The 18,864-nt window shown below is 43.5% G+C and overlaps 1 long non-coding RNA gene across 3 annotated transcripts in view; it reads right to left on the reverse strand.

Moving 5' to 3' along the window:
• The window catches only part of LOC131381868 (uncharacterized), a 93,390-nt gene extending 75,969 nt beyond the window's left edge, over positions 1 to 17,421 (reverse strand). For all 3 annotated transcript variants that reach the window (XR_009210892.1, XR_009210894.1, XR_009210893.1), the window contains exon 1: positions 17,313 to 17,421. This is a non-coding gene — a long non-coding RNA (uncharacterized LOC131381868). The remainder of the gene's footprint in view (positions 1 to 17,312) is intronic.
• Between the last annotated feature and the right edge of the window lie 1,443 nt (positions 17,422 to 18,864).

Here is an 18,864-nt window from a genome sequence, read left to right on the forward strand (position 1 = left end):
GAGAAGACACGATGCCTGCATTCAAGGAGCTTATGATCCACTCAAGAAGTCAGACAAGAGATAAACAATCTTAGCACAGGGTGTTACATGGTCTGGAGAAGTAAGCCCAGGGTGCTGTGGGAGACAGAAGGGGAATCTGGGTGCAGCTGGAGGAAGCCTTCTGCCTAAAGATGGCCGATCAGCTCCTTCTGGGTAAAGAGGATGATCAGCTCTGTGTGGTTAACTTCTCTCTCTCCTTCCTAAGAGAGAGAAGACAGAGACCTGGGGGAAAGAGAATTGATTACCATCAGTGATTGTAATGGAAGAAAATTCTGCAAAAAAACAACCCATGATGATGTAGAAAGGGGAGAACTGCCTTCAGACAAGACGTTTTTAACAAATCTATGGAAGAAAAAAAGGTGGATGGAGGAGCAGCGCTAGGGAAGCAGCATGAAGCTGAAGCTTCCCAGAGGGCCAGAAGGTGGGCGGAGAGAGAGGGAAGGAGGGGAGGCTAAGACTGAGAAGAGAGGCTCAGAAAGGCTCTGATGCTGGAACTTAAGCCTAGCAGAATTGAGAGCTGGAGTAGGATAGGCCAGAGAACACAGGAGGAGTCATTGAAAACCTTTCAGAAAAACTCTTGATGGGACCACTGCCAGTGTATTCAGCAGTTAAGTGTCCATCTCCAAAATAAATCAGGGTGTCCTTCAAAGCACTGAGTGGCCCCAGAGAGCAGACCTGCACCTTCTGGCACTTAGAAGTCCTTCTGAGTACAGCGGGCTTTCTACTCCATCACCCTAATGCCGTGGTTCTCCACAGTGAGTGATTTTGCCCCCCAGGACATTTGGGAGTGAGTAGAGAAGACATTTTTGGTTGTCTGTGAGGACAACAAACTTGGGGAAGGTGCTACTGGCACGTGGAGGGTAGAGGCCAGAGGTGCTGCGAAACATACTACACCTTGGAGGAGAGACTCGGGCAACAAAGAATTATCTAGCCTCAAATGTCAATAATGAGGAACTCTAACATAAAGTTCTCCAGTTTACAAACCCCACCCCCACAAACTCCAAACAGTACTCCACAGCCATTTCAGCAATGTCATGTTTCAGTCATCAAGGGTCTACTTAACCAAGTGCCTGGCCCCTCTGGATGCTGTAAGACGGGGGTCCCTAACCCCCAGGGCCACGGACTGGTATCTGTTAGGAACCAGGCTGCACAGCAGGAGGTGAGTGTGGGCCAGCCAGCATCACCACCTGAGCTCCGCCTCCTGTCAGATCAGAGGCAGCATTAGGCTCTCAGGAGCATGAACCATACTGTGAACTGCGCATGCGAGGGATCTCGGTGGCTAAGATTCTGAACCATTCTACAGCGTAACACTGATGCTGTAGATTAATGGCATGCTCTTTATGAGAATCTAATGCCTGGAAATCTGTCACTGTCTCCTACCACCCCGAGATGGGACCTTCTAGTTGCAGGAAAACAAGCCAGGGGCTCCCACTGATTTTACATTATAGTGAGTTGTATAATTATTTCATTACATATTACAATGTAATAACAATAAAGCACACGATAAATGTAATGGGCTTGAATCGTCCCGAAACCATCCCCACACCCCGCTGGTCCATGGAAAAATTGTCTTCCATGAAACCGGCCCCTGGTGCCAAAAAGGTTGGGGACCACTACAGTAAGAGATGCTTTACGGCAAATCCATGACATGGTCACTAGGGACATGGAAAGAGAAAGGGCGTTTCCGTGTTGCTTTGAAAAACTCTGAGGCAATGCAACCAAAATTTTAAAAAGAAGAAAAAGAAAGCATGTGAATTAAGAAAGAGCAAACAGCTTCGGTACATGCTATTGGGAAAAATGGCTTTTCAGGGTTGACCGCAGTACCTATCGATGGCCAGCAGAGGGCAGATGGGGCAAAAGAGCAGGAGAAGGGGAATTTCTGCCCTTGAGGGAGGCAATTCCAGTAAGAATACATGATTGTAAGTCAAGAGTCAACTGGAATTAAAAGCATGAAATAGAGAGGGCAGTAGCTCACTGACGCCAAGACAATGCAGGTTTCACACAGTTGGAAGTCGAGGCCACGGAAGAACTAGGGAACCCAGGGCACCAAGGCTGAGGGGTGAGGGGCCAGAGTGGGCACGGGGCTTGGGTGGGAGAGCCCGATCCATTGCCAGGTGCTGTGCTCACCATACACAGGGGGAATAGGCCTCTGAAACACCTTCAGTGTTTGCCTCTGCCTCCTCTCAGCCTCCGCTTTGCTTTTCATAGGCCCAGTGCCTGGTATGTCAATCAGAGGAAGCTGAAAAGCCTACCTGCAGGCCATGCAATGATGTGGATAGATTTGGAAGAGGTAGATTCTGCTGGTGGGGAAAGATGAAATCTGGCTTTGGTTGATAGCAGGCTATTCTATATGTGAGTTTCTGTCAAACAGTTCCATGGTGGCCCTGCAAACCCAGCATCACACTCTAGTGTGTTTTGATTGCATAAACCTCCTCGAAAAGTCATTCTATAGGCACTTCTTGTTTTGTAAAAATAAAGTGTATTAGGGTTCTCTAGAGGGACAGAACTAATAGGATAGATGTATATATAAAGGGGAGTTTATTAAGGAGAATTGACTTACATAATCACAAGGTAAAGTCCCACAATAGGCCATCTGCAAGCTGAGGAGCAAAGAAGCCAATTTGAGTCCCAAAATCTCAAAGGTAGGGAAGCTGACAGTGCAGCCTTCAGTCTGTGGCCGAAGGCCTGAGAGTCCCTGGCAAACCACTGGTGTAAAGTCCAAGAGTCCAACAGCTGAAGAACTTGAGTTTGATGTTTGAGAGCAGGAAGCTCTCCAGCACCGGAGAGAGAAGATGGGCGGAAGACTCAGCAAGTCTGCTTTATTCTAGCCATGCTGGCAGCTGATTAGATGGTGCCCACTCACACTGAGGGTGGGTCTGTCTCTCCTAGTCCACTGACTCAAACGTTAATCTCCTTTGGCAACACCCTCACAGACACACCCAGGAACAATACTTTGCATCCTTCAATCCAATCAAGTTGACACTTAATATTAACCATCAAAGAAGAGTTAAGACACCTCTAGGGAAGTTTTCAGGGAACACCTGGAAATATTCTGGTGTCCAATAAAGGTAAAATTCTCATCAGAATCAACACACAGGGCTATCTTCCCATGCTCATTTTTATTATCACTGATGATAGTTACTCATTCTCCAAGTTTATTTCATGAATGTCTGTAATAGAATCAAGTCTAAACATCTCAGAAATCTCATTTATTAATAACGTATATCTAGCCAAGTGAGCAATGAAGAAAAGGTTTAATGTCCAAGATTTGGGGTTGGAGATAATATAACCTCTACCATGCTTACAGAATATAAAATGCTGGCCTAGTCTAGAAACCCAATAAAATGGCAATATAAAATTCAGACTACAAGTGTGGAATATTCTGATTTATTTGCTGTTTTAAAAAACCCTTTTTGCCTGATACCTATCAAAACCAAAAATAATCCTCTCGTGCCACACAAGCGGGGATAGGAACTACACATTATTTAGGAGCTGGGCACTGTCCTAAGTACTTATTTGTTCTGGCATTTAATCCTCAGAACAGCCAACTGAATTAGTATTATTATGCCATTTTATAGATGAAGAAACCAATGTTCTAAGACATCACTGTAATAATTGAACAAGTTTGTTGTTGTTGTTGTTGTTAAGTGTCTTCTGTATCAGGAACTGACCTATATTCTGGAGAAAAACAGATACAATGAGAGTGTCTCCTCCGTCTGTAGGATGTAGATATGTACACTGACAATTACATACTAGAAATACTGTAATGGAAGTGGAAACACCTGGGATTTGCCTGAGTCAGGGACAATTTCGTAGCGAGGTGACTCCAGCTGATTCCTAAAAGAATAGAGATTTTCCACTTTTCCTGTCTACTTGATGCTGTGATCTTACACTGTTGCAAAGTGATATCTCCAATTTCCATGGAAACTCCCTGCAGGCTAATTAGAATCCAGTTTATAAATTTAAAATAGGTAGAGTTTGATATTCTCTGATGCACGCCAGTGTCTACTTCCTGCTGGCAGAGTTCTGTGGCCTGTCAAGAACCTTTTGGGGATCCTTGGGATGGGACAAGGCTGATAAAATAACTCCCCAGCTGGAGGTCACCACTCTCCTCTTATCTAGCAATGGCATTCAATTGCTAGATAAGACACAAGTTGATAAGACTCAATTGCCCCATGCAGCCCACCTGAAACGCCACATGGGGCAATTGAACCACCTGTCGCTTCCACCTGCTGTAAACTGCTACTACTTTCGGGGCTAAAGTGCCCTCTGCCCTTCACTGGTGGTTCTCAGGGCAGCTCTGGCCAGCTCACCAGTGGCCCTGCCTGAGAATCCTCAGTGGAGTTCCATGTCTAGAGGAAGTCAAGGAAAAGAGGCCCACATTAGTGGAGAATTGTGCTTGTCTGTGATTGGTGGAACCTCTCTAAGATGTTTCCAGTGTCAATATTCCCTTTCAAACATCATTAAAGCTAAAAGGAAAAGGCAGCACTAGATGTGAGGAAGCAGATTTGAGTCCTGTGTGTTATATGGTGACAATTGCCGCCATCACAGGGCTGACTCACTGTCATGTTATTAACCAGAAGAATATTTATTATCACAGGTCAAAGAATAAAGCATACTTCTCTCATTCCACTGAATTACTTTGTATAAAATGTTAGTTTATAATATGTGCTGTAATTTTCTTTAAAAACTTTTTTTAAGTCAAGCTTTGTCAGCTATAAGAAGTACATGGACAACAGATAGGTGCTTAAGGCAGCCTGTGGGCTCTGGCTCAAAAGAAATAAGAAAAAGCCAAGACCCCCTTGACTTGCCTGGAGACCTTAAAGAATATTAACATGGAGGGTTCATAACAGGCAATATAGTTCACTTTAATTAGGATCCTGCAACCCTAGAAATTAAGTTAGAGAAGATCTATTAGGTCATCTGGCCTATCGCCTTCCCTATCCCCTGTGCAATGCAGGATTGTTCCCTGGGGTCTGCTCACAAATGCATGGTTCAGTCTAAATTTAAATGACTGCAACTATGAGGTTTACGTCATCCCCCTTGGGGATGACTATTACATAGTCTAATGGATTTCACCATGATTATTTTTCCCTCCAGAGATTCTGCCCAAATTTCTCTTTGCTTGAATTTGTCTCATTTTTCCTCATTATATACCTTCAGGTTCAGAAAAATCACAAAAATGACAGTGAGAATGACCAAGTCTCTATTTCCTACTCTTTAGCAATAAAGATGGAAGTCACCCCAGTGGGCTTTCTCAGTTTCACATTTTGTAGGTAAGCTGGAACACTGCTAACCCTTCTTACTCTTAGAAGACACTCACCATTCCTCTTACAGGAATCCATAAAATCACCAGCCTGGGGGCAGTTTTGAGTTTCAGTGGTGGTGGTGCATTTGACACGATTCACTCCTCCCTGCCTTGTCTGATCAACCATGTAACCAATGATATATTTGCCAAGATTTGTGATGCTCTCTGTGTCAGCAGAACAGAGGAAATCATTCTGGCTTTTGGGGGATGGTACCTATGACTTTACAATCATTGGCACCATTTAAGCTACCAGCCAAGCCACCCAGTCCCTATTATATTTCTCGGTGACACTCAAGGAATCTTACAACTTCAAGTTGACTAGGTGAAGAGATTTGGATCTTCTTTATGTCATCAATTTCACATATGTGCACACACGTGTACAGAGAGAAGCAGCAGCACCAGGAGAAGGAAACGAAGGAGAAATAGCAGCAGGGCTGCAAAAGAAAACACATCTCACATTCACAATCCCCTATTTATAAAGGATAATTGAGTCCCATGCATGGTGAGACTGTGACTCATTAGAACTCCTTAATTAAAGAGGAAAGCCTCCCTGGTGATTTTATTTCCTTGGGTTTGTTTTTGGTTGTTATTGCTAAGTATGAGAAAGACAGCGATGCCCTGCTTGGAGAGAGGATCATTCTTCCGAGCAGGACACAAAGCTGGAAAATGAATTCACTAATGAATTCAGAGCACAGCCAGGGCTGAATTGCAACTCGTTGCTGTCCCACTAGCAATCGTTCCTAAGCACAATTACCCTGAATTATTACATTGGATGGCAACTCAGGCTGAGTGAGATGGATGGGAAGGAAATGACTCCTAAAGAGTGATTTAATGATAGAAAGGGCACAGCATACAGGTGGCTGCACCTCTATTTCCAAGGACAGGTCCATTCATTCTTTCATTCTTTCTGTCTACTCTTCTGGGGCCAGGCACTGTGCTAAGTACCAGGAATAGTTGTCCAGGGCTGTTGAAAGAGGGTGGCAGGCCATACATCAGCACTTTAACGGCATATAGTTATACTTTCATCTTTCTTTGTATTGGAAGTAAAGGACAATTTAGAATCTTTTAAAATGGATTACAGAATTCTGCAAATACGTACAGCGTGAGAGAAAATAACATAATTAAACACTTGTCTGCCCACCATCTAACTTTACTGAATCTTAACATTTTGACATATTTGCTTTAGATTTTGTAAAACAATAAAACACTATAACATAATTGAAGCCTCCTACGTGTTCCTCCTCTAAGCCACCTTACAGGTAACCATCATGCTAAATTTCATGTTTACCATTCCTATTCATGCTTTATACTACTCTTCACATATGTGTTGTATGTGTGAATCCATAAATAAAAAATAGACTGTTTTATATGCTTTTAAACTTTATACAAAAGGTGTCCTATTGTACCTATTTTTCTGTAATTTGGTTTTTTTAAATTCGTTGCTTTTGAGATTTACCCATGTTAATGATACATATAATTCTTGGTCATTCATTTCAGTTCTTACACAAAATTTCATTATACTTATACGGCTATAGCACAGCTTATTTATCTACTGTTGATGGTCAGTTCATTTCCTCTTATTTTGTTCTATTACTAATAATGCTGTAGTCAACATTCTTCTATACATCTTCTCTGCAGATGTGACAGAGTTTCATGAGATTATATGCCCAGAGGTAGAATCTCTGGCTCAAAGTGATTATAACTAAGTTCAAAGTAAGGTGGAAGAATTCTCACCTATCTAGACTCTTGCTTAACTTTTCAATTCTCAGTTAACTTGATGAGTGAGTAATGGTGTCTTATTGTGGTTGTAATTGTAGTTTATTAGTTACTGGGGACCTTGAGCATCTTTTCATGAATTTATTGACAATTAACAACTATTAAACATTAACCTATGTTTTGTCTATCTTCTTTTTTTCATTATTGAGTTGTTCTTTTTAAAATCCAGATTCTAGGACTTTATCAAATATTTGTATTTCCTGTCCTTTCTCCTAGTCTTGGGCTTACCTTTAATCTTTGTTTATGGTATCTTTCATTAAAAAGAAATTTTAAACATAACTTTCATGCAATCAGATTTGTCACAATTTTTCTTTATGGTTTTTGTTTTTTGTGTGTTATCTAAGGACTCTTTTCCTAGCCCTTAAGTCCAAGATGCTTTCCTATTTTATTTTCTAAAGTATATTTTTGCTTTTCACATAGTGTACTAATTTTGATGCACCTGGATTTGATTTTGTGTGTGTGTGTATAATGTGTTTCAATTCTTCTCCATATGGATAACCAAGTCTATTTGTCTCTTTTTCTATTCCTACGTTGGTACCATCCGCCTTGATTGCTGAAACTATGTGATGGTTAACTTTACGAATCACCTTGACTGGGCTAAGGGATGGCCAGATAGGTGGTAAAACATTATTTCTGAATGTGCCTGGGAAGGTTTTCTAAAGAGATTAACATTTAAATCAGTAGACCAAGTAAACAAGATTGACCTCACCAATGTCAGGGGGCCTCATCCAATCTGTTGAGGGCCTGAATAGACCAAAAACACAGAGGAAGGACAAATTTGCTCTGCTGAGCTGGTGCCTCCATCTTCTCCTGCCCTTGGACATCTGCACTCCTGGGTCTTAGGGCTTCAGATTTGGACTGGAACTACACCACCAGCTTTCCTGGACTCCCAGCTTGTGGGCAGTAGATTATGGGACTTCTCAGCCTTCATAACCCCATAAGCCAATTCCTCATAATAAATCCCTTTCCATATATCTTGATATATCTTGTTGGTTCCGTTTCTCTGGAGAACCCTAATACAAACACTATAAAAAGTCTTGATGCCTGGTGAGGTAAGTCTCCACTTTGTTCTTTTCCAACATTGCCTTTGTCCATTGCTCTTCCATATAAAATTTTAGATCAGCTTGTCGAATGCCATGAGGAAATCAATACACTAGACTCAAAACCCTAGACATTTAAGCTGGGTCATCTTTGCTCCGACTGTGAGGACTGTACTGAGGCACTAGAGAAATGCAGGCATACATTAAGTGCTTTATAAACAGTAACTCATTTAAACCTCACAACAATGCTATGAGGTAGGTACTAGTTCTGGTTGAAGGAACTGGGGATCGATGGACTCAGGTAATTTGGCCAAGATATCAGGGTTAAGGGGCATAGTCAGAGCACAAAGGCTTAAATCCATTCCAATCATATGCCAGCACTTACCTGGACATCCAAAACCTTAAAAATATATTTTGTACTTACTGACAAGGCAAGCGATTTAAAATCATTATCCTCTTCATTATACCAAAGAAGAAACTAAAACATAGACAAGGTACATGCTTTGTCTAATACCCTATACAATGTTCACTGCAGAATAGAACTTACATCCCTTGACCTTCCCTGTATGAAAACTCCTTCTTCCACTCCCACTCCCACAACTGCCCACTAGCTCTTGCTCCTATGCCCGTCCAGGCCAGGCACCTGGAATACACAACCACGAGGCTGCAGTGACATCCTGGTCTCACTGAACACTCCATGGCACTGAGCAAGTGAAAACCAATTCTAAAGGTGAAGTGGCTTCTTCAGCCTGTGGCTTCTGGGAAGCTTCCTTTTTAAGAGTTAGTAGTGGTATGGGAGTATAGATCAACACACCAGAGAGCTCTCCTACCTATGACAACATTTACCTAACATCAGGACATGAGCATTTTCTAGGAAATATGTGGAAAAGGCTGTAAATGCTGGCAACAATGAGGGCAAATCTGCAGGAGCAGATTACATGGAATGTAATTAGATAAGAAAACATTGGTTAAGGGCTGTCAAGGGAGCCAGAGAAAAGCATGTTATAAACAGATACCCATCGGCCCAGACTGGTGGTTGGAGGACAGATACTGTCATTAGCAGCTTTCAGTATAAATCTTAACTGGGCCACCAATGTGTTCAGTGACTTTGAGCAAGTCATTCCAGACAGCCTGGATGTTTCAGTTCTTGTATCTGTGATAGAAGGCCCCCAGAGGGCTTCACTAAGGGAAAGGAATTGCTCTGGTCTGGAAGAAAGAGTGCAAGCCTGTTAGTGGGCTCTTGCCCTGCTAGGGATAGGGGGAAACCTCATTTTTCTGCAGGCTGGGAGTGAGGAACTGAGGGGGGTCAGTGGAAAATAGTCACAAAATAAGGTACATTTACTGTGGACTTCTCCAAGGGCAGCTTATGTGCTGAGAGCTTGATCTTTTCCTGCTTTTCCCTCTACTCCCTTGTATTGCAAAACAGCTATGGCAAATCATGTAATTTCTCCACGTCAGTCCTTCATGTCTGAGGTAGGAATGGCTAGCATAAAATGGGGTAACGGACATGAAGGCTAATGCGAGGTACTGTTATGTCAGCACCCCTAAAGCCATTAGAGGAAAGTTGAGGATGGGAGGTCGGATTAGACGAGGGTTCCCGAGTAGTTGTGGCTCCTCCTGCACAGCTACAGGGACTGGAGAAATATAGCAAGAGAGGCCAGGCGCGGTGGCTCACGCCTGTAATCCCAGCACTTTGGGAGGCCAAGGTAGGCAGATCACGAGGTCAGGAGATCAAGACCATCCTGGCTAACACGGTGAAACCCTGTCTCTACTAAAAATACAAAAACTTAGCCAGGAGTGGCGGTGGGCACCTGTAGTCCCAGCTACTTGGGAGGCTGAGGCAGGAGAATGGCGTGAACCTGGGAGGCAGAGCTTGCAGTGAGCTGAGATCGCGCCACTGCACTCCAGCCTGGGCAACAGAGCGAGACTCTGTCTCAAAAAAAAAAAAAAGAAAAAAGAAATATAGGAAGAGAGCCCCGTGCCTCAGATGAATTGCAGTGCTGGCCAGAGGCTCCAGGAAGGAGCCCGGCCCAGCCCTGCCCTCTGAACTAAGAATGTTTCGCACTGGTTTTGATATTAATGAAGTAATTATTGTTCAAGTTTATGCACCTGTGCCTTATTCTCAGCTCCTCTGCATTCCTTCTCCATGCCATGTGGTTCCCTCTGCCTTTACCTTCCTCTAGCAGGAGGGGACGTACGAGATGAGATCCTTTCCCTCAAAGACTTTTCTCACTAGTAGTGGGGATCACACCCACATATGCACATGCGTAAAATCTAACCATACAACCCAGAGTGAGATATCTGATAGGTGGCGCAAACCAAGTGCTCTGGGCCTGAGAAGGGGAGGGGGGCAGGGGCAGCACCTGTGGAAGGAAGGGCCTTTAAGCCTTGAAGAATGAGAATTCAGAGTGGAAAGTGGGAGACACAGACCAAAGAAACAACCAGAATACAGAGTTCATAAAGAAGAGAGGTAAGAATAGAAATAAGTTAGAAGGGGCTGGGCACGGTGGCTCACGCCTGTAATCCCAGCACTTTGGGAGGCCAAGGCTGGCGGATCACGAGGTCAGGAGATCGAGACCATCCTGGCTAACACGGTGAAACCCTGTCTCTACTAAAAATACAAAAAATTAGCTGGGCGTGGTGGCATGTGCCTGTAATCCCAGCTACTCAGGAGGCTGAGGCAGGAGAATCACTTCAACCAAGGAGGCAGAGGTTGCAAGCAGCCGAGATCGCACCACTGCACTCCAGCCTGGGCGACAGAGTGAGAATGCATCTCAAAGAAAAAAAGAAAAAAGAAAAGAAAAAAGTTAGAAGGGAGTTCTTCCATGATGGATTAATGACTCCGGTTTTATGAGATTTGTCGTAAGGAGTCATTGCAAAATCTTAGGGAAGGAAAGTCACACAATTATAGCATGTTTGCTGAGGGACTGAGGAAGACAGAAAGCCATCACCTCCTCTACCCTCCATCAGGGGAGACTGTCAAATAAACAGAAGCTTTAAAATAGATACTTTGTAGGAGACTAGGGCGAAAAAGGAATACGGCTGTGGAAGGACTCCTAGTGTGTCTGAAGCTACTCTGGTGGGAGGCTGGTGTAGAGTCAACTGGGAGGAGGGAAATGAGAGCTGGGGGAAACACGGGGGAGACTCAACCTCATAGACCCAAGGAAGCCGACTAGAGGAGGGAAGATGGGCCTGAAAGTGAAAGGCCAGACTTAAGTCCTAGCTCTGCCCTTTCCCGGCAGGGAGGCCTCAGGCAAGTCCTGAAAGCTGTGGGAGGCTTTGCTTCCTCATTCCTAAGATGGCAGTCATGGTCCCTGCTTCAAAAGCTGCAGAGGTAAAAATAAATGAGGTCACGTGCATGAAATCACTTGAAAAATGCCAAGTTATCTGGGAAATAGTAGAAGCGGTGTTTTAATTATTTTTGCCATGTGGGTGGGGCAAGGGGATGAGGTGGGACATGCTTGCTGAGCACACTCGACATGCAGGGCAGCCCAGCCTTGGTCCATCTTGCATAAGTTTGCAAAGCTTCTTGGGATAGGGTGACTAGAAATGCTGTTGCAGGAGGGTGTGTGGGTCAGAGCCCCTTCCACAGGGAGCTCTTCCCTCCTTTGTGAGTAGGAGACAGGCGATGCCAATGAAGAGGAAGAGAAGTGGAGAGCTAGGTGATAATTGCTTGGTGGCAGGGAGGGCTTTGAGGAACCCCTTGTCGTCATGTTCCACCCCTGAGAAAAATTTACTGCAGGTCTTGAAACCTTAACATTAGGGAGGTTGCAAAAATTGCAAGCCAAGGCTGAGGGGCAATAATTTGGTGCCTCTAAGTGAGGATTTCTCGGCAAACTGGATAGCATCTGGCCTCACAGCTTCTACCCCAAAAGGTTCTTCTGAGCTCTCCTCCACCCCTAGGAAGTTTCTCCACGATGTGGTGGTCTCTAGCTTTCTTCATTCTGCATCAGTAGACTCTCTTTAAACACACACACACACACACACACACACACACACACACACACACACGCACACAGAAAGTTTTAAGTCAATGGAAAAGACGTCTACTCTCCATTGGAGCCCCATCATAAGCCTACGTTCTCTTTTTCTCTTCTTTCTTTCTTTTTTTTTTAATGGGGTCAGAGAACACAGGAAATGAAAATGATAAATGTATAGTGGGGTTCCAAAGCAAAGACTGTTCCACATAGCTTGCCTGCCCTCAGATACTGAGCAACTGACATGGCATCCCCAAATTCTGGAGGATTCCATTGTGCATTTGCAGCAGCAGCAGATTTCTAACCAGTGACCCAGCTTTTGCCCCACATCAACATCTCCTAAAAGGGGATGCGTCAGCGAGCAGGCACTTAGTTTAGGTAATTGTCCTTCAAAGCCGTCTGATTGTTTATGGGACATTGAGGTGGAGATGCCTTTTAGATGGATAAAAATTCCTTTGAAGCCTAAAAGGATGACCTGAATTTGTATCAGACTAGAGAGTCCAAAATTAGTGAATGATGCCGAAGTATAAAAATCCCAACTCTGGGAGTTTAACTTTGTATACCATGAATATTCTCTAATATGAACATAGTTCATAATTTGTATATAGATAATACTAATATGCATACTAGTATTATCCATGTGCAAATTAAACCTTTCTCTTACTTAGGAATAAACTACCTTTGGGAGGCTGAGGCAGGAGGATCACTTGAAGCCAGGAGTTCAAGACCAGCCCAGGCAACAAAGGGAGACCCCACCTTCACAAAAAAAATTAAAAATTAGCTGAGTGTGGTGGCTTGCACCTGTAGCCCCAGCTATTCAGGAGGCTGAGGCAGGAGGATTGCTTGACCCCAGGAGGTCGAGGCTATAGTGAGCTACAATGGCACCACTTCACTCCAGCCTGGGTGACAGAGCAAGACCCTGTCTCTAACAAAGAAAAGAATAACTACCATGCCTACCACACAATGGTTAATCAAGGATTGAAAGGGGCTGATGAACATTGACATTACAAACTGAAAAATGTAAATTAAAGCAATGCCAGAGGTCAAAGGATGTAAAAGGTAAACACGAAAGTAGATATTGAGGTTAATTAGATTTGACTGCTTCCAAGAAACCAGCACATGCCTCATGATAACTGATAGCATTAGACTGGAAATCTGTGTATTAGCAAAATTGCTCATAAGGCCTGGTTTGGCCCCCTTTTGAGTAAGGCAGTGGACAGATTACTGGTGGTCAGGAGACTCCGTGATAAACTGACTGCCTCTCAGTTCTGCCCTTGACTAGCTGGCAAATCCTCTCCGGCCCTGACCTGTTTGCCACCTCATCTGCCTTTGCATCTGTCAGATGGTGATAGTCATGCCTAATCTGCCTCCTAATGGAGAAAGTGAGAAAGAGATGCCGTGTTTTTACGAAACTAGCAAAAACTAGAAATCACTAGTAATCATGTAAGGCTGACAGAGCATTTTCAATCAAGGTCATTTGATCCTCACAATAAGGTAGTGGGTAAAACCCTATCAGATGCCAGACTCCCTTTGTACAACAATATCTATATTCCCTGCTCACTGTTAGAAATGAAATTGACAGATACTACAACTTCAATACACACAAGAAGTTTTTTTTAAAAAAGATAATTATCTTTAATAAAAGGAACGTCATTCAATATTTTATAACATGGTCATAAGTGTGGATTCAGGAATCCAACTCAGTTATTTTACTGCCAATGCCATGATTTTTTCAGAATCCTTGAAGTTATATTTTTAAATTGAAGGAAATTAAAATTAATATTTAGGAATTTCCTAATGCTACCTAATTTTTTCTTCTCAGAAAATAGAAAAATGCTGCTTTAAAAAAAAAAAAACCTCAGTATTCTTTTCTATCAAGACTAATCTTGCTGTATTGGTCAGCTTTACTGTGGTAATGAATAACCTCCAATTCTCTGTGGCTTACAGCAACATTTGCTATTCACTCATGTTACTGAAAGCTGTGGGTTGGCTGAAGCACTGCTCCAGACTGTGGCTCAGCTCCAAGCTGTAAATCAGCTGCTAGCTCCATGTGTCCTTTTCCTTCTGGGATCCAGGCTGAAGGATCATAGGGTGTGCTATTCCCACAGCAAAATATGAAAGCGCCAGAGAGGTGACGACAACTTATGATGCCTCTTAAAAACTTCTGCTTGAATGATCTGCACATGGTCACATGGCAAAGGTCAGAGACATGCAATCCTCTTAGAGGGAAGTGGAGGTGCACAATTGCAAAGTACACAGCAATCTACCGTAGCTGATCTCAGATTCATTTTGGTACTACAGGCAGTCTTGCTAATAGACCTGAGTTGGCACATAGAAAAACTTGTTTGCCATCTTTCTTGAGATCAGGGGTTGCAAATTCAACCACTAATGGGAAATGGTAAGAACCATGGTTAAGAGGCCATACTTCATTTGAAGGAGTAGCCACTATCATCCCCAGTAAGGGGTACAATGTGCAGATGAAAGCCCAAGTCTTCAGATCAGTCAAGAGAAGTCAGAAAATCTTATGTTTAAAGGAAGAAATGAGGCTGGGCGCAGTGGCTCACACCTGTAATCCCAGCACTTTGGGAGGCTGAGGCTTGAGGTCAGAAGTTCGAGACCAGCCTGGCCAACATGGTGAAACACCATCTCTACTGAAAATACAAAAATTAGCCGGGCCTGGTGGTGCACGCCTGTAATCCCAGCTACTCAGAAGGCTGAGACGTGAGAATCGCTTGAACCTGGGAGGCAGAGTTTGCAGTGAGCTGAGAACACACCACTGCACTCCAGCCTGGGCAACAGAGTGAAACTCTGTCTCAAAAAAATAATAATAATAAACAAAAAAGAAATTACATTCAGTAAAAGTAGAATTTGAGGAGAAATGCATGAAAACAAATGAAAAAGGTCCTTTATACTAATAAAAGGAATAATCTAGGTAGTATAACAGTTTCAAATCTTTGCATGCAAAATAGCACATCAAATATATAAAAAAAAAAACAGGTTTAGGTAAAACCTTCTGATTTTAAAATTTTTGCAACTATTTTCACTAAAAAACAACAACAACAAATTCGGACCACAACTTAAAAGTTTTTATCTTCTGCTTTAGGGAAACACTTGAGATATGGCACACTGGGCAGTGGCATAGCTGTCCTAAGGAGGGAATGAACAGATTTTTTTCTCAGGTGTTTCCATGACTCAGAGAGTCAGTGCTCACCTGGCCCAGAGCCCCTAGACTCCATTAATTGACTCAGGACTCAGTCCTGGGCCCACTCATGGCCTCTAGTTTTCCTTTCCTGGGCTTGGCTCTCTGAGCTGTGCCATCTCCCAAGAGAAGCCTTTCAGGCTGATTGACTTAAAACTTAGAGCTCAGATGGCAGAAGAAGAGGGAAATAATAGGGAAAGAAATTGCCCTCATTTGCCTCTTTAAATTTTAATATGCAGTGTGATTTGTTAACATGGAGGAGGTCCCGAGGTACTGAGGGGCATCAATAATTCAGCAGAGGCTGTCAGGCTGCAAATAGCCCCACGGTGCCCAGCTGAGGCTCCTGGTTGTGACATGGGCTACTCTTTTGAGCGCTAAGAGAAAGAGTCAGGTTTCCATTACCCAGCCCATTTCAGACCTGTCTTTCCTCTGCTCCCAATTCCTAACAGTACTGGAAACCATGTAGGGAATGTAGAGGCTAGCAGTCCACAATGCTCAGCTGATTAAAGGTTAAACACCAAAGTTCCCGGAGGAAAACAGTGCTCAGGAGCTGCTGCCTCGGTAGGATCTTGAGTGTTAGTGCTTCCTCCCTATCAGGTGCACCTAATGCCCAGGATTTAATAAAGGATCGTTCCCTTCCACCACCATCCCCAAACAAATGTCACTTCTTTCTGTTTGCCAGATCTTGTTTCTGTCCTTCACAAACTCAAAACTCACCTGAACCTATTTACTTACTTTCCCGGATGATGCTGCCCTTAATGCTCAGCTGATTACAGGCTAAACACCAAAGTTCCCAGAGGAAAACGGTGGACTTGGGAGCTGCTGCCTCAGTAGGATCTTGAGTGTTAGTGGTTCCTCCCTATCAGATGTACCTAATGCCCAGGATTTAATAAAGGATCGTTCCCATTCCACTACCATCCCCAAACAAATGTCACTTCTTTCTGTTTGCCAGATCTTGTTTCTGTCCTTCTTCACAACCAAACTCAAAACTCACCAAAACTTACTTTCCTGGATGCTGCTGCCCTCAGCTATGGGCAGAGGGGCACAGTGGTGGAGCCTGACTAAACTTTAGACAAGGAGAGACTCTTTGTCACCACTATCCTCTTCCAAGGTAGGCCTCGACTTTTGGATTTCTGTGTCCATTCTTGCATTATCCAATTTCAGCAAGAATTTTGTCAAGTTGGTTTGGCCAGGATTTCCCACCCTCACTATCTGATCATCCTCAATATCTGACCAAATTCTTCACCACTCCCATCATCCCCAGGTTATATCTGATTACCATGGCTTGCCTGCCCCTAACAAGAATCCTGTTAGGACAGTTTAGCAAAATATCACCCTACCCTCTTAGTTATTCTCCATCTACTGACAGCCTCCATGCCTTGGCTCTAAATTCCCCCTTTTTCTTATGTTCAGAGTTGAACCCAATGTGTCTCCCCTACTGCTAAACCCCACTGTGGTAGTCCCTACACCTGTCATGTTTGTCTTGAGTCAAATCTGCCTTACTGTCTTAACAAATGTCATGAACATTTTTTCCTTTAACAACAGGATCCAGATAAGATATTGGAACTCTTAGGCCTTGAATCACCTAAATCCATACCTCCTCCCTCCAAGGTTTACGGCCTTGGGCAAGTTTCTGGTCATTGAACTTCAGTGTTCTTATCTTTAAAACAGGGATAAAAAAAAATACCTACCTCATCTAAGGATCAAATAAGAGAGCACCTGTAAACGTATTAAGATTATTATTGTTAAAGCTTTCTGAATTGATTTCCATTTCTGTCCTCTCCAGTTACCTGTTGCCATTTTAGGCCAGATGCCCCATTCGTAGGACTGTGCATCTTGATGCCACAGCACCAATGCTATGTTACTGTCTTTAACCATGAGGAATAGAAATAGATGAAATTAATATCTACCAAAAGGTACTAGGGGTTGCCTTGAGCCTTTGTCCTAGGAAAGTGGGTGATAACCAAACTCACAGTGTCAACACACTCAGCTTTCTTTGGAAGATCTGCCAAAGAATCCATGTTAGCACCAAAAGGAAAATGGCAGCATGCAGATGGCAGTCATTTCCCATCGCCATTGCTGTGCACAGGCAGAGCTTTGGACCTGCAGAGCTTCTTCACATAGCAGCACAGGCCAAATAACTGGGAGAGAGGAAGAGAGGAGCAAAGTTAACGCAGTGGGTTCTGCTTAACGCACCACATCGACTGGGGCAGATTTCATAAAACATTAGCAGTTGAAGCTATTAGCCAGCAGTGGGTCTGGGAAATGCCGTTCAATATTTTTTCCATTTCTAAGTGAAACAGAGAGCTGAGGAAACAATACTGTGATGAGAAAAGGTTTGCTCCTGACAAAGGGCATGTTTTCTCTCCAGTGATGTTCAGCCACTCACTTGGGAACAGAAAATAGAAGGAGAGCTGGGCGTGAGGGTGGAGTGGGGGGAAGAAGCACTTGTCCCTTAGAGCAAGGTGAAAATTACAGTGAGTCTATCAGTTGAATAGTTTTCTCTTCTTTATTGTAATTTCCTTTGTCTAATTTAGTGCTTCAGTAAAGTATGAAGTCCCCATATCAACTTGATAAGTGGTGATATGAAGAATAAGGGGATGGAGAAATATTGGAGGTTTTCTTTCCCCCCATTCACATCTTCACTGGCTCCTTGGCTAAGGAAGCAGACACTTGTCCTCAAGTGCAGTGAGGGTAGTGAATGGCTGGGAGATAGCTGGTGGCCAATTGCAGAGTGGCAGTTAGAACTCTCAGGAAAGACTAAAATAAGCCCTGGTCTTTAGTAACATATATCATGGGAATGTAATCAAAAAGAATAAGAGGTTGGGAGGAGGAAAGGGGAGGGCAGATGAGCTGATGCTTAGGTTATACATTCACAGCCATATAAGAAAACCAAAATATGAAAGACAAAATAAGTATAATTTGAATACACAATGATTTTCTACTTTAAATATAGTGACCGTTTCTTCTTCCTGGAAAGTCTTCTCTATTTGGAACTATCTCCACTCACCTGTCACAGTGCTTACAATTCCACTAAGAAGTGGAATTTTTTTAGTTTACAAAGAACTTCCACGTGGAACAATGCTACATATTGTTTTTGATTCACAACAAACATGAGTGATGGGAAACACAGGCACAAATCTCCCCAAGCTATCCAACGTGTCCATCTCCTCCCCACTGCTTCATTTGTGTTGGCCATCTCCTTCCCAGGCCAGTACAACAGCCTCCTTGCTGGCCTCCCTGCCTCTGACTGTGCCGTCTTTTATCCTCTTCACAGAAATGCCAAAGTGATCTTTACTAAAGGCTAGTCTACATCTCACTCCCATGCTTCAAACTTCAAAGGCATCCTAGTGTCCTCAGGAAAAAGGCCAAACAGAATGAAAGGCACTGCAATAGTCCCCGCCTACCTCTCCAGATTCATAACACACCACCATCATCACCCCTATTCGATGAACTGGTTGTGTTTCCTCTCTCTTGCCCCCAAGCCTCTGTTCCTGCAGCTCCCTCTGACCAATGGGCCCTTCT

This window comes from Hylobates moloch, unplaced genomic scaffold (assembly GCF_009828535.3).
Source record: "Hylobates moloch isolate HMO894 unplaced genomic scaffold, HMol_V3 SCAFFOLD_18, whole genome shotgun sequence".
Taxonomy (NCBI): Eukaryota; Metazoa; Chordata; class Mammalia; order Primates; family Hylobatidae; genus Hylobates; species Hylobates moloch.